This window comes from Equus caballus, chromosome 17 (genome assembly GCF_041296265.1).
Source record: "Equus caballus isolate H_3958 breed thoroughbred chromosome 17, TB-T2T, whole genome shotgun sequence".
NCBI lineage: Eukaryota > Metazoa > Chordata > Mammalia > Perissodactyla > Equidae > Equus > Equus caballus.
In genome coordinates this window covers 93,748,889-93,770,449 of record NC_091700.1, presented here as the reverse complement: position 1 = coordinate 93,770,449, position 21,561 = coordinate 93,748,889, and positions in this window count along the sequence as shown.

Genomic DNA, 21,561 nt, shown 5'->3' with positions numbered 1-21,561 from the left:
TGCTTTCAGCAGACAGTAAGTACATTCTCTGACTTCATGGAGCTGGCAGTATATTGGAGACAGACAAGCACTCAATAAATATGCAATATCAATTCAACAGGTTTTTTTTTTTTAAGTAAAAGGATTGAAATTAAGTGTGAGGAGCCATTATTGGAATAAATATTCATGAAATTTCAGAGAAAATACCTGAGATGTAAAGAACGAGATTCTACAAACTGTGCACAGCATTCAGACGCATCTGTGAACGGGCGCTCACTTACGCCTATGTGTAACCTCCTTTGTTTCAGAAACTGGGCTTCAATTGGTCACTATCAATTAGCAAATATAAAACATTCCTGTAGATTAAAATATAGACACAAACAACCCACAAGCCTCTCCATCTGCTCATACATACCTCCCTCCAATGTGACAGAAGGAGGGTTTTTGGTAATTAATTGGAAAGCAAGAGATGAAAAAGTGGGAGAGGATTGTTTGGCATCCTTTTCCCTCTGCGGTCTTCTCACCTGACTCCGGCTACCCCTGCCACTTTTCAGCAGGAGCGGGAATTCTTCCAACAGCTCTCGCAAGAGCTTCCTTTCTACCTGCTGCTCAACCAAAAGCTTTTGAAAGAACCCCTCACTCTCATCCTCAGCCCCATTCCTTTCCTCTTTATTGTAACTTCTCTCTAGTTTATTATTCATGTTTTTAGAGAGTTGGGAAGGATTTATCTTTTATGCAGTTCTATTAACAGCAATTTAGGTTGTAAGTCTTTTTCAGTCAGCAGGCACACGTACCTTTCTCTCAGAGGAGGATAGCTTGAAGGGGTCTTATGGATTACTGAGTCCTTCCTCCTTTCTTTTATTGATAAGGCAGGAAGTCTAGAAATTTGCCATGACTTAATCAAGTCACACAGCTCGGCAACGCAAACCTGGCTTAAAATTCACATCTCCCTGCTTTATCTACGGATGATCGGGTGTTCTGGTTGTCTGTGACAGTCTTGGTTTATTAATAATCCTGTCTATAAAAACAGGTTGACGTCTGTTGTCCCAGTGAAATCATTACTAGAAACACTTTCACCCTCCTGAATCTCCCCTACATAGAGCTCATTTCTCTTTTCACTGTACCACATACATACTTTTTTGATTCTCAGTAAAGTTTGTGTTTATGTATATGTGGTGTTTCCAAATGTAGTACGTTGTTACATAAAATAAATTGTGTGATTTAAAAAAATTTCCAAAATGTGTGATTTTTCTTATGTGGAGAAGAAATTCTCAGAATAGACCCATCCAGAGATCAAAGTCACTCACTTAAGAACACTATTTATGTCTGTTATTTCTTCAAGAGAACTGCTGTATAGAAAGTTGAGATTGTGATAAGAGTGGCAGAAAACTTGGTGTTACTCCTTTCTAAGATGGCAGTGGAAGGCAGGCATCCAAGGGGACCACTATTTAGAATCTCCAGGGGTGAGTAGGGGCTATGGCTTTCTGAGATCTACAATATGTACTCACTCTGTGGCAGCCACTGTGCCAAAGCCTTTCCTGGTGTTACCACAGTTGACACAATATCTTTAAAAGTGATATACTTTTATTTCCCCCAGTTGATAGATGGAGAAAGTGAGGCATAAGAGAAATTGATAACTGCTTGGAGCTGTAATTCAAACCAAATACGCCTGACTTAATAGCTTTTATTCTTATCATTAAGCATGCTAACTCCATTTTTAGTTAAGAAGTTTATAATATTCTCTGATCTTTGTATTTTTTCTCTGTGCTTTATGTTTATTTCCTTTCTTTTTCCCATATGAACCCCAAAGATTATTTTAATGAAAGCAAAATCTGTCTTTCTTAGGGAGCAAACAGTGAGAAACATAGGTAATTTCACTTTGCGTTCCATTTTCTAGTTATTTTGGGATGAGCTGCATCGGTGGACACGAGTGATTTTGAAAAGCTGCTACAGTGATGGGCAAGCAGGCTGAGTAGTTTTCTGTAATTCAGAGGGAGAAATAAAGATACTGAACGTCCCTGTGAGCCTCAGGAGGGGCTGACCTGCAGACGAGCAGCGGAAAGATCCCCTTTTCAGTACTGCCTGACACTGTTATGTATTATTGCATCAGCAACAAAACAATAATTGAAGGACACTTGCTGACTCCATGGGGTGTACATGTTCAGTCATTTAACATGGCTAAGGAATAGAATCTTCTCATTATTTAACCATTCTCTCTAAGATTTACAATGTGTGTTACAATATATATTTGTAACTCCATGAATAAAATGTTTCTGTAAAACTACAGTCAAAAAAATTAATTCACCTACGATTATTTGCAAGGAGAGTATTTTTATCGGCTAGGAGTAATCACACACAGCACTTATCAGCACTCTGATAAGTATAAGATAGAAAGTTCCAGGTGATCGCATACTGAATACACTTAGTTTAATCTGATCTTTTAAAAACTCAAAAATAATATTTTTAGATTAATTTTTTATCTATTTGTTTATTTCTCTGTTTATTCACTAGATATTTATAAGGCAGATAATGTCATATTAAACGTAACTGGAAATATGAAGGTTTATGTCATGATCTTTGATCTACAGGCTTAACACCTTGGAAGAAAAAGGAATAAAGTACTGATTAAACTTTTCTTGCTTCTATTGTTCCTTTGTTCTTTCCTTCCTTCTTTCTTTCTTTTTTTCTTTTACTTACTTATGTATTTTGCTGCAAGTGAAGAACTTATTCAGGGAGTAGGAAGATGACCAACTCTTTGGGTTATAAAACAAACTGATTTGAGGAGCCTCGAAATTAAAGAATCCCGAACCATCCCTGATGGTCTAGTGGTTAAAGTCCAGCACTCTTACCACTTTTGAAGCCCAGATTAGTTTCCTGGTCTTGGAACCACACCTGTCTGTCAGTTGTCATGCTGTGGCAGCAGCTCACATAGAAGAACTAGGACTCACAATTAAGATATACAACCATTCACTGAAGGGCTTTGGGGAGGAAAAGAAAAGGGGAGGATTGGCAATAGATGTTAACTCAGGGCAAATTCTTCTCTGCCAAAAAAAAAAATTAACAAATCTGTACATAGCAGAATTCTTCGTATACCTTGTCATCTTTTATTATAATAAACTTGACTTATGAATAGATGGACAAAGGAAAGAAGACCATTAATTCAGCACTTACTCTATACCAGGCACAATGAAAGACACTTCCCAGACGTTTTCTCCTGTGTTCTTCACAAGAATTGTAATTTTGTTTTTCAATTTCTGAAATTGAAACTCAGGGAATTTAAGTAAGTGAAGATTGTAAAGTTAGTAATTCTTGTCAGATAAACCACAATCACATTTGCCTTCTCCAGAATATATTTAAAAATATACATGCAACGAATGAGAATAGAATCAAAAAGCAATGCTACAAAAATCAATTACAGACAAAAGAAGGCATTAATACAAGAAATGAGAACAAAAAAGCTTTAAAACTGTTACATGAGCCAAAAAGACATTACATGTTGATAAAAGGGTCAATTTCTTTATCAGGTAATGACAGGTCACCACATCCTTGGCCTCGGTTCCTAGAAGGTCATTGTCATCCTTTGCTGGTGTCATTTTCCTTGATTTTTCACATTCTTTGAAGTCTTGGTTTGCTGTCTTCCCATTTGCAGTAGTGGTCACCTCTTCTTGTCTTTACCAACTGACTTTGGGAAAGAAATACCTCCCATCAGCCCTGCTAGGGAGTCTGAGGCCTTCACAGATTTTCTGTGGATATGTCTGCTCCCTGTTTCCTGTTCCCTCTGTGGCAGAATTCTTCAGCTTGTATGCCTTCTCTCAGTCCTGCAATGCACCAGGCCATGTGCTGACAGCCTCCCTTGTGTTTTCCCATGGACAAGACTAAAGCTCTAGTTTGTGATCTCTCCCTGGCCCCCAGACTCGAACTGGCTTTCTGAGAGGGTTCACTAGCCATTTGCCAAAGCTTGCTCTCGCCGCTGTCAGGAGCTGGCACAGAGAGCTGGCCCCAGGGGTGTGTGTGTGTGTGTGTGTGCGCCTGTGTGGTGGGGAGGTGGTATGTGAGTGACGCTTGGCACACTGGGGTGTCTGTGGGCCAGCTGGGGTATACAGAGTGGCCGAGACATCCCAAGAGGCTCATGGGCAGGATTCTTTGTCGAGTCTTCCACACAGTTAGTAGGAGCTACATCCTTCTAATGACTCAGTCTTCTAGATGACATGAGAGAGAAATGGGCCTCTTTGTCAGTGTCTCACTCAATCACACGCGCTAACTTTCCCCCACAGGAGAAATCACAGGCTGAGAAGGTCTCACATGGCACTGAGCTGTTCTACCTTGCGGGGAGAGGTGATGTGGTTAAAGTTAAAGTGGTCCTCTTGCCCTCTCCAATGCATCCAAACTTTTTTAAAATTTTTATTTATTTTATTTTATTGGCTTTGTGAGGAAGATCAGCCTTGAGCTAACATCTGTGCCAATCTTCCACTACTTTATGTGTATCTGCTGCTGCAGCATGGCTTGACCACTGGTACTAGGTTCACACCTGGGATCTGAACCGGCTGACCCTGGGCCACCAAAGTGGAGCATGCAAACTTAACCACTACACCACTGGGCTGGCCCCCATCCAAACATTTTTTGTTGTTTTTTGTTTGCTCCAATGGTGTGCTGGAACTTCTCTGCTGGAAACCTGGACTTGCACAAAGGGTCTCTCATGCATGGGTGATTGTGTAAGACAGTGTTCTCCAGGCTCTCAGGCCACAGCTGAGAAGAGCTGGAACTGCTTTGAGGGCCACTGCAGGGTCCTCAGCTGCGACTGAGGTCCTTACATCTATTACCCCACACACCAGGAGCCATACTCCTCCCAGTTCCCTTTACTATGGTGCTGGATGCCGTGGCTCCCACAAAGACACTTCTGCCCATGGATGACTGCCAAATTGTTGTTGTTAAGAGGTAATATGACAAAGGACTCTTGTTGTTTCTGATCATTTTGACACACTGAATTAACTTCATAATCAATAAACCCTCAGTCTGAATACATTGAGATTAAAGCTGTATCTTGCTTAAGGTCCAGAAGCATCATTTGCAGGTCAAAGAAATGAAAAAAGTGTAAGTTTAACATCCCAATATTAAGAAAAAATATGCAATGCTTAAAAATAAGGGAAAGGATAACCTGCTGTCCTTTCAGTGTCATGCTGGAGCATTGTCTAATGGGCACATTTTGGGTTTATTTAATTCCCCAAGAGAATGAACTTTTGTTTTAGTATCTACTGTAGATTAGAGCCAAGACCATGTAATGTTGCATATTAACTTGTAGATTTTTTTACAAGTATTTCTGTCTGAGAAGATGGATAACAACAAAAATTATGGTTTTACTGTGGCATATTAACTAGTCTTTGTATTAACCTGGTAATTATATTCCAGCATTCTTTCTTTCAGGGAATGATGAAATATTTATTCAGTCCCTCAAACTATCTTTTCAACCAGGTTCACCATCCTGCTGATGCCTTCATCACAAGTTAAACAAATCTTGGACACGGGCTCACTATGTGTTTGTATGAGAGTCATCGTTTTAATATTTTGCAAATTGCACTTGGGAATATTTCGTATGTTTGTCTGTGCTGTCTCCATGGATAACTCTCTCAGGTTAAAGAGGAATTTACTGGTTAAAAAGGCAAAATAAAAGGAAAGTGTCTCTTCAATATATCATATTAAAGGACTCTAAATACATTCTAAAAAGAGCTTTATCCTTGCATGTTTATCTTATTATTCATCTTTTTCTAGGCTTTCTGTTTTGTTGGACTTTTTGTTAGCCCTCCATTCAACGTTGATCACACTACAAATGAATCCATTTATTAAAAGCTTTCAGTGCAAGAGATACTCATTTATACTTATTCCACCATTTTTGTCACCTTTGTTTAATTTTGAACAGAAATCTGAATATAAAGGAAGTACTACATTTATAAATTGATTTCTTTATACTGTGTGGCTAACCTCTGATCTATATTACAGGCAGCAAATTCTAAGTAACTTCACTTTCAATTTTTCAATTAAGTTCTAAACTCCAAAATAATAATTTAGTTTTCCCTCCATAGTTAAGAAACTACATGTGAAAATTGAAACAGTAAATACTACACAGGAAATAGAAAACAGCCACCATATTCCTTTATACCCAGATTGTGCATCAAAATGATGTTGATCTTGGTTTGATTTGATGGTATAGCTTTTATTAATAAGAAGCAAACAAAAGAAAGTTTAAAAAGTGTTCATGCTAAAATTGCATTTTCAAATTAATAGCAACATGAAAATACGATTTGAAAACCTTAAATGTTTTTGTTAAAAATTTACTGTGTATTTTCTTATCTGTAAGACAAGGCACACAAATTATAGTTTTTAAGACATTTGAAAACATTACGGAACCAAAATAAAATTAAGTATGAAGAGCTGTAGGGAAAGATTTAGATAACAGTACAGTTTTTTTTAAAGCATTCACTATCCTGTAGCAATTCATGATGGCACTAAGAAAATGAAGGTATTTCATATAAGCTATTGTTTTAGGGGGTGATGAATCCAATATTTAGTGATTTGGAGAGAAAGGATTTGAAACTAATTCTAATGACCCCAGTTGGAGTCCATCCTGTCCTGGTTTGCTACTTGGGAATACATGGCTATCAGTGTATTGCTAGGCAAAGCGAACTACAGAAAAGTCTACCATCCCCATTTACACCTCGGAAACTTGTCATTGTGTGAATGCTTTTGTGTGACCCAGTGACGGATGCCATAGATTGTGTCAACTTTACACACAAATATTTAACATACTGCTTCTGTCTGTTGTAGATAAACAACAACACTCATTTATTGTCTCATAGTTCTGAAGGTCAGAAGTCCAAGCACAGTGGGGTTTGCATTTCACAAGGTCAAAATCAAGGCGTCAACAGGGCTGCATTCTTTTCTGGAGCATTCATAGGAAAATCTACTTCCAAGCTCATTCAGGTTGTCGGTGGAGTCCAGTTCCATGTGGCTGTGGGATTGAGATTGTTGGCTGTTAGCAGGGCTGGTTCTCAGCAACCAGAGTCTGCACGTATTCCTTGGTCCAAGGCCCCCTTCCTCAGCCATCAAGCCAGCAATGGGACGGTGAGTGCTTCTCATACTTCGCATTCTCTGACCTCCCTTTCTCTGCCTTCCTATTCTGCCACATGTCTCTGACTCCAGCCTGAGAAAGACCTTTGCTTTGTAAGGGCTCATGTGATTAGATTGGAATCTTGTTGATAATCCCAGATAATCTCCTGATTTTAAGGTCATTTTATAGTAATTTTAATTACATCTGCAAAGCCCCTTCACAGTAGCATCTAGAGTAGTGTTCAATTGAATAACCAGGTGATGGGATTATAGAACACATCTTTAGAATTCTGCCTATCATAAGCTTTAAGCAGCATCTTTCACAAAATCTCACCCTATTAGTAAGCCAGCATTTCTCGTTAGTTGATAATGTGAGTGTTGGAACAATTAGCTGGACTATGTTACTCTCAGTCAGCCAGATTGCCCTTTGACCCAATTAGATGCTGTTTTTCAAAATTCCTTTAGCTTCTCTCTGAATCTCTGCTTCTCTACTCATATATTAAATATTTATGTGCCAAATTTAATTCTATTTATTGTCTTCTTTCTTATGCCACCTTAGTATAGGCACCGTTGAATATGGCCATGACTCTTCTATATTTCTAAATTGCTCTTCTTTAAGAAAACCATTAACTCCAAGTCTACTATCTCCCCGTACATTGAAAATCTCTGAATCTGTTCCACTGCTTACCCTTACCTGAACCTCAGTTAAAACTTACTATTAAATTTTTCTCTAGTTGAGGTGCTTAACACGAGGTCCACAGAGAACTCCTATGCAGAAGTCTGATAGGATGGGAAAAATTTACATCTTTATTTACATTAACCTCTAACTCAAGTTTAGTATTTTCCTTAATTAAATGTGATTTAAAAATCATAATTGTATTAGCAATGCCCATAACTCCGACATCGAAAACACATAGATATTTCCATGTAAATGATGGTTGCTGCAAATATATAAAAACGTCATTTACAATAGTTACTAAATCGTGATTACTTTAGTAATTACTTGTCACTATACTACTGCACATGACTACAACCTTCACGTCACCAGACCATCATGGGTCCTGGCTTGTCCACCATTAGTGTGTTCTGCATTTAGCAGTTGTTCCATTAAATGGGGGGCTGCCCTCATATTGGTGACCCAGGCATCTACATTGCCTTGTGTTATTCTCTCTCTACAACTATTTTCTGAACAATATATGGAAGGAGGTGGGTCAAAGAGCTCCTGAGAGTTTAATGTTCATATTCTACATGATGATAAACAGTATTCACAGATCTCATTTAAAAATAAAATACAACTTTAACTTGTCTATACTTTAAACGTCAAATCTCTTAATGTATTATAAAAGTGCACATATTACTAGATCACATATTTAATGTTTTGACAACTGCATTTAAATACAATTGGCTTTCTTTGTAATTCTAGGTATTTATATGCATTAAACCAATTAACCAGAGTGCATAAGTTTCACCAGATTGCCAAATGGGCTACATGGAATAACAACCACCACCACAACAAAACTGATTAAGAATCTCTGCAATAGTAGTGTGTATTATGTCTAAAAACAGACTCAACAATTCTCCACTAAATTCCATCTTTTCACTTGACTCCTTAAGAGTATTGTGTTACCACACTTTTCGTCTTCTAATCTATAATTCCCAATCAATTTTGAACTCAATTTCTGTTTGATAATTAGTCAACATGTACTTATATCTCTCATATATATACATTCCCCTACCATACATATATTAAAAATTAATATATTTAATTTTTTATTAATGGCAATGTAAAGCACGTACAAATTAGAGAGAAGAGTGTAGTGAATGCCCACGTTTTAATTATCCAGTAGCAGTCCTTTATAACTCATGGCCAATCTTTACCCACATCCACTGCTCTCACCCTCACATTCCCAGCTAATTTTGAACCAAATCCTAGATATCATTTACGCATTTTTTTAGTGTATATTGCTAGACGATAGAAACCTCAAACAAACACAAACAATATAATTGCCATACCTACAAACGTTAAATCTATACTTTCACAACATCAAATATTAGTGTTGACATTTTTCTGATTGTGTCACATATTTCTTAATTAAATGTTTTATTTTGAAATAATTGCATGTTCACAAGCAGTTTTAAGAAATAATGCAGACCTCCAGTATACTCTTTACCCAGTTACCACCAAGGATAATATCTTAGAAAACTATAATGTACACGATCAGGATATTGACACTGAATTAGTCAAGATACAAAACATTCACATTACCATGAGCATCGTTTACATTGCCCTTTTATAGCCATATCTTCCTGCTCCCATCACCTCCTTAACTCCTAAAAATCACTAATCTGTTTTACATTATTGTCATTTCAAGAATGCCATATAAATGCATATACAGTATTAGCCTTTTGTTTTTTTTGCTTAGTATAATCCTCTGTTAATTCGTCATTTTCACATTCATCAATGGTTGGTTTGGTTTTATTGCTAAATATTATTCCATAATATGGATGCACCAGCTGTTTTGTTTGTTTGTTTTTCTTGGTGAGAAAGATTGCCTCTGAGCTAACATCTGTGCCAATCTGCCTCTACTTTGCATATTGGATGCCACCACAGCATGGCTTGATGAGCCCTGTAGGTCTGCAACTGTGATGCAAACCAGTGAACCCCAGGCTGCTAAAACTTAACCACTACTCCACTGGGGCACCCCCTATTTTATTCTTTTTAAAAACATTCAGCCATTAAAACATTTGGCTATTTCTACTTTTAGGCTGTAATGAATCAAGCTGCTATAAACATATATGTACAGGTTTTTAGGTGAACCTGTGTCTTTATTTATCCAGAATAAATACTAAGGAGTACAACTTCTGGGTTATATGCTATTCACATTTTTTAAATTTGCAAAACAGTTTTCCAGAGTTGCTGCACTACCTTACATACTGTGGGGGCCTGGAATTGGCCACTCCAAGATATGTCTCTTTGGCATGATGATTATTTGAGGCTGGTTACTTTGTAGACAGGAAAGCAACTGAAAAGTAGAATTTACTTACTCTTTGTTAAGAAACATTTACATTGTAAAGGAGATCTTCATCTGTAAAGACATCTCCCTCTCTGTACCAGGAAGAAGGGGAGATGACTTTATCTCTAGAAACTCCTATCAATACAGAATGCAAGGACTTAAATCTGCATTTGTTTATTGTGCTTGTCTGGTAACCTCCTGTAACTGACTCCCCCCACCCTCAACATCCTCCTTTGTCTTCAGCTGGATGTGATATTTAACGTGGTGGTTTCAGCCATTTTGGCAAGTTTCTCAGCTTGCCTGAGCCTCTCCCATGTATACATTGACATGTGGAAATGGCAAGCAATATTGGAGTACATGAGGAGGCCATTTGGTGTAAGCCTGGTTCAGCCTGACTTTGCTTTTGTCCAAAAGGGCCTGACTGTGGCCGTTGAGCACGAATTGTATATCTGCTTTAAACATTTACCATGGCAAGAACAAACGGCCTTAAGATAAAGGTGCAACTCCCCCCCCCCCGCCCCCCATTGGCATTTCCTTAAGGATAAGCATCTTTCCTTAGGCTAGGAACTGATTGCTGCACTCACCTTTGACGACCCAGCTCACCTGTGACCACCCAGCTCAAGACAACAGACCTGCCACTCTGCTGTGTTCTCTGAGACAGCAGACCTATCTGGTGTTTCCATCAATCGCTGTGCCTACAGAGCAGTCTCATGACTATTATAAAAGGGACATTTCAATCCTATGTGAAACCTCCTGTCTTGGGGTATATAACCACTCTGTGTACCCCACTTCTTTGGTGCCCTTTCTTCCTTTGGGAAGAAAGGCCTCAGACCATGGTCGTCAGATTTTAGATAAAGCTTTGTTTAATTTTCTCCTGCTATTCTGTCTCTTGTGAATTTAGTTCGTTCTCCAGCCAAATGAACCCAGAGAGGGTAGAGGAAATGTTTTCCTCCCCTACAATACCCACAAACAATGAGATATTGAGTAATAAAGTTTCTCTGCATCCTCACCAGCATTTTGGTGTCATCACTGATTTTTCTTTTAGCCATTCTACTAGCTGTGTAATGGTATCTCATTGTGGGTTTAATTTGCATTTCTCAAATGTCTAATGATGATGATCATCATTCCATGCATTTATTTGCCATCTTTGTAGCTTCTTTGGTGAAATGTGTATTCATGTCTTTTTCCCATGTAGCTTCTTTTTATTCTCCTAATAGAGTCTTTCTTAGAGCAAAATACTTTTTAGATTTTGATTAAATCCAATTGAACAATTTTTGCTTTTATGGATTATGCCTTTGATGTCACTTCGACACTTTTTGCTTAGCTCTATATCTAAAAGAATTTCTTTTGTAGTTTTTGCTGAAATTTTGTAATTTTACATTCTACTTTTAAGACCATGACCCATTTTGAGTTACTTTTTGTATAAGATAGGAGACTTAAGTTGAAGTTCATTTTTTTTGCCCATGGATGTCTTATTGTTCCAACGCCATTTATTAAAAACTGTTTCCTCAGTTGATTTACTTTTGTACCTTTGTCAAAAACTGGTTGGGCAAATTTCTGTGGGTCTATTTCTGAGGTTTATTTTCTGTCTTATTGATCTATGTGTCTATCTCTCTGCCAATACCACACTGCCTTGATTACTATATTTATACAATAAGTCTTGAAATTCAGTAGACCAGTTCCGCTCACTTTATTCTTCTTTTTCAAAATAGTATTGTTCTAATTCCTTTGCCTTTCTAGATAAATTTTAGAATAATCTTGACTATTTCTAAGAAAATTATTACTGGGAAATTGCATGAAACCTGCATATCAATTTGTGGGAAATCGACATCATTATTATATTGAATCTTCCTGTTCATGAACATGGTAGCTTCTTCATTTATTTCTATCTTCCCAGATTTCTTTTATCTGCATAGTGTAGTTTTCAGCATACAAGCCTATACATGCTTTGTTAAACCCTCAGTTAAATATTTCATTGTTTTGAGCGATTGTAAATGGTATTATATTTTTAATTTTACTATCATGATGTTCATTACTGGTATATGGAAATTTAATATATTTTTTGTTTATCTTGTATCCTGTGACTTTGATGTATTCATTTCTTATTTTTAAAAAATTATTTGTATATTCCTTAGGATTTTCTACCTGGATAACTATGTAATTTGCAAATAGGGACAGTTTTATATCTTCCTTTTCAATCACTACCAGTTTATTCTCTTTTCTTGCTTTGATGCACTATTTAGAACTTCTGCACTAGATTGAATAAGAAGGCTAAGACTGAAATCCTTGCCTTTTTCCTGATTCTTTTGGAGGCACAAATAATTCATAATTTTAGCATTAAGTATGTTAGCTGTAAGTTTTTGTAGAATGTTTCTGTCAAGTTAAAGAAGTGACCCTGTCTTGTTATTTTTCTGACAGTATTTATCATTAATGGATTTGTACTTGTCAAACACTTCTTCTGCATCAATTGGTATGATCAAATGATTTTTCCTCCCTACATTATATTGACTAATTCTCAAATACTGAACCAAACTTAGTGCTCCACCACATATATTTGTGTGTGATAGTAGTGATGATGGGGTGGAATATTTCTCCCTTTATAAGGAGCAACACATTTTAAAAATTTAGAATCATAAGGCTCCAGAAAACATAAGGTTCCCCCAGTTCAATCTCATGATATTTTGGATACTCCTTTTAATAAGTTAATAAGAAAGAACACTTAAAACCCCAGTATGGAGATTTAGGCACTGTAAGTACACTGCTCCTTGATTGCTTTAGTCGTCAACCATGAATCCAAATATTCGTTTAGCACTTATATACCAAAGATGAGTATAAGAGAGCATTGTCCTTGCACCATTACAAGTACCATAAAAGAGAGAGAAGGCATTTCTATGCACAATCGCCCTGCTCATAAGTATTTTAGAATTTTGTTGGAAGGTATTGCTATCTGGCTGGTGAAAGGCAAGTAGAAATAAAAGAATAGAGAATAAAGCAGGAATGGTGCATGTGATAACATGATGAAGAAACATAAATATTATGTAGGAAATATTGCTTAACTAATGCTGTAAAAATGCTGCGATGCTGAAGGATTTTGAGCAAGAGAATGTGATCAAAATTGTGATTCTGGTAAATGATCTATCAAAAATGTTAAAATGGGTGAGATAATGACAAGAATGATCAAATATATACATATGCACACATGCACACAGCTCAATGATTGAGAGGATGCAGGAGTACAAGAGTGTTAACTTCAAGACTTCCAAGAAAAAGGATCAAAACTAATAATTCCCAGATCACTGCTTCTTAAGTGGGTGGTCAGCAACAGCCAGACCATTTGGCTGACTACAAACCATGAAAGACATTTTTCAGTTGGAAAATTCTGTTCACAAAAATCAGAGTACATCATAAAAACTTTTCCAGAAACATTTCTTTAGAGGAATCTGGTTTTGAAATTTTATTGTTACTATCGATGTTACTATGCAGGATTTTCCCTTGACAAAACATAACACTTCTTGAAATAACGTCCTTATTATAATGACATTTACAGTGTCAGAAAATCTCTGATGTTCTTCTATAAATCAAAGTAGTTTAAAAGGCAGAAAATATAAAATGTCAAACAGTCTTCAGTGTGATGTCACGTTGACAATCACAAGTTCATTGGAAACCATTTTTGTTGTTGTTGTTATGGAAGAATTTCACCCATAGGTTCAGTACTTTTAGCAGTCAATAAGGCATTTATTTTTTAAACAGTTAATTTCAAATTTCGCTAAAAATCACTTTCTTGTGTATGTTTTCATTCTGTCTTTATTGATTGCATTTCATGTGCTTATGATTTTCTGAGATAAAGTCGTTTTGTTTTTAATAATGTCGATTTTGATGATTCTGCCAAATTGATTGAAATTTGGAAAATGGCCTTCACCACGTTACTTCCAGCTGCATAATACTAAAAAGCTGATTGTGCGGATGACTTTATTAAATTGACTACTGTTGTACGCTGTATCTAGAATGACATTTTATCCTATACATTTTTCAAGAGTCACTATAAATTAAGGCAAATGGATAGGTGAACCATTTATATTAAAAAACAATAAACTTATGTGATTAATTTCCAAGTAATCAAACTTCAATATGTGACCTGGGGTAGGATTATTATCTTGAGAGGAGTCTGAACTCAAAGAAAAGAATAATTTCGGGATGACAAGAAAGATGAAAATATTTTGTAGAGGTTGGATGCAATATTTTAGGGTTAATTTTGGTTTTAGTTTTTTTGTTGTTAATTGTCATATAGAATTCCTTTTAGAGACATAGAAAACAAGGCTGCTTTTATTGAACATTTAATTTTTGCATGCATGCAGGTGTCCAAGTACACTTGGGGTTAATATTTAACATAACATAATGCATAATTGATATATAATTATGTATTATACACAATTAATATAATATAGTAACAAAATATGTAATTTAAATATAATTATTTTCAGAATTTATACAGGTTTTCTAATGTTTTTAATTTACTCTGCAAAAGGAACTTATTTTCATTTGTATTAAGAATTTTAAAAATTAAATAAGTTCATTGATAACATAAGATGGATTCTCTTAAATTTAGAAAAGAGTACTTTTCTTAATTTAGAAAAGAGTACTTTTCCTAAATTTAAAAAAGAGATTAAAATATAGAAGTAATAAGTTTCCTCAGAGTAAGTGAAATAACCATATAAATCACATAAAATATTTTTTCAAGTATGTCTATTCCAAATGTTCTTTTCTGGTCATAAAATAATTACATTAACATCAAGCTGTACTTATGAAAACATCCTAAAATGATTTTAATATATGGGAAATTTATCCTCATTGTTAAATTAAGTTACTGCGTACATACTGAATTCTTTGTATTTCCAACATGTAATTTTTCACCTCTTTTGAATGATCTAAGAGGCCCATTTAAAATTTCAAAATCTGTGGTGCGTTTTAAAAGAACTAATATTTCGGCCCAAGACCTTTGGCAATTACAATGAAATACATCTGCAAACAGAATGAATTCTGTTCTACTCTTAACTCCAAAAATGTGAACTTCAAAAGGTTCATAGAAGATGTATTGCATTCTAGCAAACGTATCTGTCATGCATAAGGACTAGTTAACTAATTTGCTTGCTTTGGGGTCATTTTTTTCTTCGAAACTATATATAATTCTTTGAATTCAAACTCATAAAATCTGTTGCTGAGATTCAGCTTCTGAGGAATATTTCCTGACTCATAATATTTCAAAAAACACATTTCTGGAAACTTTACTATATTAAATCTTATTAATACAGAGGTCTGGAGCAATCATTATTGAGTTGTCATCAGAGTCTACAGAATATAAATCTAAACAAATGCGTCCAGTATAAAAAGAATTCTTTATTAAAACCACCTTTCTTTAAGGTTCTATTACCTCAACATGTGACTTTGGTGTGTTTAAACAGGGCTTTCCCTCATGTCACTGTAACTGGCCACTGCTTGCTTGCATTCCATCAAAACTGACACCGTTAAGAAATGAGAAGAATTGCTTGGAAAACTTCCTGTTCTCTTATAAAGAACTGATTATCTCAGGTACAGTTTTATTATAAGTAATAGAGTCTAAATATTCTATGGTTCAGGCAATTAAAGTTCTTCCAAACGTCTGTGCTTGTTTTTAATTCATATGGATCTACTTTTTTTCAAGCTGTTTGCCCTTTCCTTTTTAATCTTTCCCTTTTCTTCATGATCACATTCCAGAAGATGAAATCAGTTGTTAACTAAATGTCCATTCTTTAAGCAAAGTCATTTATTTAATAAAATGAACCTGAGATTTATCCAGACAAGTGGTTAACTTTCTTAGGCTCCTTAAAATGCTGACATCCGATCCTCATCTTGCAAAATACACCAGTTTTTAAAATGTGTTTCCAAGGGAATGAAAAGGGACTGAGTTTCAGAGACCCCCAGATTGTTATACGTGATTTGCTGCAGCTCACATTACCGCAAGGTGGGAACAATGTCAGCAGGAGCAAAATCAACTTTTTATGTAACTCATTGTACATAGCAATCCAGAGCTAATAAAGTCAGTATTAATATGTTGCCACTGTGCATAATAATTTTTAAATATGTTTCACATTTTAAATAAGGCAGTTATAATATACCCAGTTATAATAAACTCTGATTTCACCACTGCTTGTGAACTTTTTAAAGTCAGCCTGAATTATATATGTATTTCAAAGACTCTAATGGGCAAGGAAGCAATGCCCAGGACCGTTTTACCTCAAAACAAGGAAGGCACCATATGCTTTAACCAAATGAGGGGAAGATAAAGTTCACCTACCCAGGAGCAGCTGAGCCGAACGTTGTACTTCAGTTGAGTAAGCAGTTCTAAATTGAGACTATAGCAGTAGCCAACTGTCTCTAAGGGAGGGTGATACTTTAGTCAACTTGAGCTAATTGTTAGGAAAAGGGTATAGCCCAGAACTTGTGTTTGATCACGCTTTCTCTATGTTTAAAGTGTATGTACTATTTTCTTGTGAAGTAAGACTATAAAACTAGACAAAGCCACTCACAGTTGAAACCCAAATGTGTGGAATGAAAGTATGAATGTGGTAGATGCGTCAGTTTCAAAATTCCTGAGACAGAATAACTATTCTAGTGGCTGAAAGGCCAAGATTCATGGATAGAACAAAGTGTCCCTTTATGTAAGCACTTACGTATAAAATTAGGAACTACCGTGAATCCTTGAGGACATGTTCTTAAAAGACTCCAGTCCTAATTTCACCAAAGTCTTATTGGTTAATTTTAAGGACAGTTTGCTGGTAAAGCACAGAAGGAGCATATGACTGCAGCCAGAATGCGTTTACCTTTGATCCTCTATCAGGCGTCCAGAGGTTTCAGGTGTCAGCACAAAATGAAAAAGAAAAAACATAATTGTCTTTTGACTTGTCGATAGCTTTCAGCGCACGTTCCCATGCATTTTCAGCCCAACTTTAGAGGTAGGGATTAAGAACGGATTATTGTGGATTAAGTCAAGTTTTCATTTCAGATTTCTCCTTACTCCAATAGTGTGGTTTCCCTGTACCTGATTCTTGCGGAGGGTTTAGACAGAAGTGAGGTGGCTGAAGTTCAATCAATACAAGACAGAGGGCCACGGATGGGCCTGAGACAGCGCGTGAGGCTGCTATTGGAGCCACTGGTCTCTCCATCTGAATGAGTGGTGCTCTTTCTTGCAGCTGTGTCCCAACCCTTTTGTTTCCTCTGAATGCACTATTGATCCTGTGAGATTGGAAAACCTTGTCCCAGTGTGCACTGAGCCCAGAAATTGCCACACTTTCCAAACATGGTGTTGCATTTGGAAATTACTTGATTTCTTAAGATCAGTTACTCTATAACTCTTTACACTTATGAATTAGCTTCAGAATATGTCAATTAATTAATATGTTAAACTACCAATGCATTTCATTAAGTTGCTTCAAGGAAAATGTCACCTCTCAGAACTCCTGAAAAGAAAATCTTCAGCAATTCCACTGAGCCCCATTTCCTCCTAAATTCAGTTTGACTATTTGACTATTTTTCTTGTGTCTAACATCCTTTTCCCCGACCACATTAAAGCCATATTCATGCCAATAAAAAACAAAATCTGCATGTCTTATATCCCTACTGCCCTTTGGAACAATTTCCACTGTTAAGTTTTTGAATATGTATCACTCTGAATTTCTTTATATTTTCATTCTTTAAGCCACAACCTTTTTTATTGGTGTGGTTAGGTCAAATTTTTTCCTCTTTTTCCTATAATAGCTTCTGAAATTATTTATTGTTGACATTTTTGAGTCTGAGGTAAAAGCATCAAGAAATCAGTGTTTTAGAAAATAATTTATTTGGGACTAGAAGTGAACATACATTGATCAATTAAAACTGAAATTTTAGGGGCCGGCCTTGTGGCTGAGTGGTTAAGTTTGTGCACTCTGCTGTGTCCTCCCAGGGTTTTGCTGGTTCGGATTCAGATCCTGGGTGCGGACACGGCAGTGCCGGTGAGGCCATGCTGAGGCGGTGTCCCATGTGCCACAACTGGAGAGACCCACAACTGAAAAAAAAACTACAACTATGTACTGGGGGGTTTTAGGGAGAAAAAGGAAAAATAAAATCTTAAAAGAAAAAAAACACCTGAAATTTTAAAACAATGAGACAAACTTGAATATAATATTTCTAGCATAGAATTATTTTCAGATTAACTAGGATAGCATTATACACCACTTTGTTTTTAATTTAAGAAAGCGATTCTGCACTTTTTTTCTCCTTTGTTTTGTTCTAACTCTTTTAAGAAAAAAATCAAACATGCTGAAAAGTTTGAATACTAGGACAAGAACACTTGGATATTCACCACCTAACTCCAATAATCACTAACATTTTTATCATTTTTTTGCATCCAGATTGTGTATGTGTGTGTAAACACAGCCATATGAAGATAAACTAAAATTATAAGGACACCTCATCTTTAAATAACTCAGCTTACCTTTCCTAGAAGTAAGGACGTTCTCTCCCATAATCAAAATACCACTAGCACAGCTAATGCGATGAGCAATAGTTTCCCAGTTATATCGAATATTCAGTTCATATTCAAATTTCCTAAAGAGTTCTCCAAATATATTTTGTAGTTGTTTTTGAAAGCATATATTGATTTAGCAACAAGAGGATCTTTAATACATATAAATAAACAATGCTCTACATCAGAAGTATCTGAAATAAGTAGAGATATTTTCTGATGGGGAAATAATTAAATAATATGTAAGCAAATGTAAAATATTGGAAATAGATCTTCCTGGTTATATCTTTGGGATGTTCATTTGTTGATTTTTGGCTGTCCTTTTTTCTGATCATTTTGTCCTGATTTTATAAGGCCTTATTATATGCAGCCTTTTTTTACCACTTTGAGCAAAATTTAAAAGACTTACTTCTACTTAGATCATTCCAGCTTCTCAAATTACAAACATCATTGACTTTACCATCCAACGGTATTATAATTTTTGTTTTAGTCATGAACTTTGGTTTATAAAACTCATGAGAAGGATATTCTATGTTCTCTCATTTCTTCTCTTTCCATTGTCTTTTCTTCCTTTTTGATGATCTGAGAATTTTTTGTTGTTGCTACAGTTTTCTTTCTGTTTGAAGATCTTCTTTTAGCCATACTTTACAGGTATGTTTACCAGCAAGAATTTCTTTTAATCTTCCTTTATCTGAGAATGTCTTTATTTCTCCATCATTCCTGAAAGAAAGTTTCCCTGAAGTTTTTCCTTCAACATTTGAAAAATGGTGTGCCATGTCCTGCTGGCTTCCATGGTTCCAGATCAGAAATCTGCTGCCATATGAATTGTCTATAGATAATGTGTCATTTCTCTTCCTCTGCCTTTAAGATGTTTTTCTTGTCTTTAGTTTTCAGAGGTTACATTATGTTGTGTCTTGGAGTGGATATTTTAGTCTTATCTTTTCAGTGATCCATTCAGTTTCTTCCTTCTGTATATTTATATCTTTTACCAAATTGCATAAGTTTCCAGCCATTATTACTTTGAATGCTCTATCAATCCTACTTTCTTTTACTTCTTCTAGAATTCTAATGACATTAATGTTGAACCTTTTGTTAATGTCCTACAAGCTCCTGAGAATCTGTCCATTTATTTTAGTAGTTTATTTTTTCTTTATTGTTCATATTGGGTAAATTCAATTGGTCTGTGCTCAAGTTCGTTGATTATATCCTGTCATCTCCACTCAACTTTTGAGACCATGGGGTTTTTTTTCAAACTTAATTCTGTCTTATTTTTCAGTTCCATAATTACTATTTGGTCTTTTATATAATATATTTCTTTGGTAAGATCTATTTTTTATTTGTTTCTAGAAAGTTTATAATTGCATGTTGAAGTATTTTTAAGATGGCTTCTGTAAAATTCTTAGCAGATAATTCCAACATCTAATTCATCTCTTTGTTGGTGGCAGTTGATGATCTTCTCATTCAAGTTTTGATTTTACTGGTTCTTGCTGCAATAGGTGATTTTCCCTTGTATCATAGACATTCTGTCTTATTATTGCAGGAAACTCTGCATCCTTGTTACATTTTTTGTTTCAGCAGGCAGTCACCTTATTTAGGTTTGGCACACAGACCCTAGCCTACTTTGGTGGGCTGGGATTCCATTGATAATCTCATTTTCAAAGGCTTTTTGGGGTATTTTGGGCTCTTTGGTTTATCGTTCTCTGCTTAGGCTCCCACTAGTCCCTACTGTTGCTACCTGAGAGGTCAGAAGGAGCTTTCCAGGCCCAGCTGCCTGGAGCTTCCAGACTGAGAAGAGATTCTCTAGCCCACAAGGATGAAACGGCTTCTAGGTCCCAGCTACTTCTTGTGCAAGATTCTACTAGCTGGTACAGCCTGCGAGCTGGTGCCTCTCAATGAAGGCAGGCAGTTTCAGGGCTTGTGGGACAAAGTGGCTTCCAGGACTCCTGTTTTGGTGGGGTACCCCTGCCTTTGGAGGGTGAATTGTTTTTTAGTATCTTGTGGTTTGTCAAATTGTGAAGGATCCTGAGAGAACAGAAATATTCAGTACACATTTATTGAAAGAATCAGTGCTGCGTAAGATTGATTTTTAGTAAAATATTGGCATTCACTGTGTCGTACCCACAGAGTCTTCAGAGACGCCTCAAACAGCATTGCCTTCTGTGATCCCAAGGGCCACATGAAGAATTTTAAGTCTCGTTTCTAATATTTCAGTTGTCTTTCTCTTCCTCTTTCAAGCTTCTAGACAGTGTGTCCTACAATATAATACAGTTTCCTCTAAGACACTTAGTCATTTGTTTTTGAAGGGTAAAGCGTTTAAACCAGTTCTTCCAAAAAAACAACGGCTGTAAATCATTGTATAGTCTTGCTTTTGCTGCGAATATCCTTTGTTGCTTCTTTTGGGGAAAGTTTTTATGTATTTAAATATCTATCCACTTTGGTCTCTTATATTAACAAATATATATTAAATATTTTTCGAGTGGATATATTTATGAATCTAAATGTAATTCACAGTTTGGCATCAATTATAGCATTACAAGGCTTGATCTCAAAACTTCTGAAATAGCTTCTATTACACGCATTGTCTTATTCTTTTATCACAAATTCCCATTTTAGTGAATCAGAAACCAATAATAATTTCCCTTTTGAATGTGAGAACACATGGATTTTTTAAATTTTAGAGTAAAATATACATCTCATCATTTTTTTTTTTGCCAAAATGTTGGCTTTATTGATTTAAAGTATTTTAAATATGTTCATTCTTTTGCTCTATCTTATTTAAACATGTAAACACAAGTGCCATTATTCCCAAGAGCAGAAAATTAAGTCTATATATAAATTTTTAAGAATGACATCATCGTAGAAAGTTAAATACAAACTTGCCTACATATACAAACTTTAAGAAATATTTAGATAAATAGTAAATTACATACA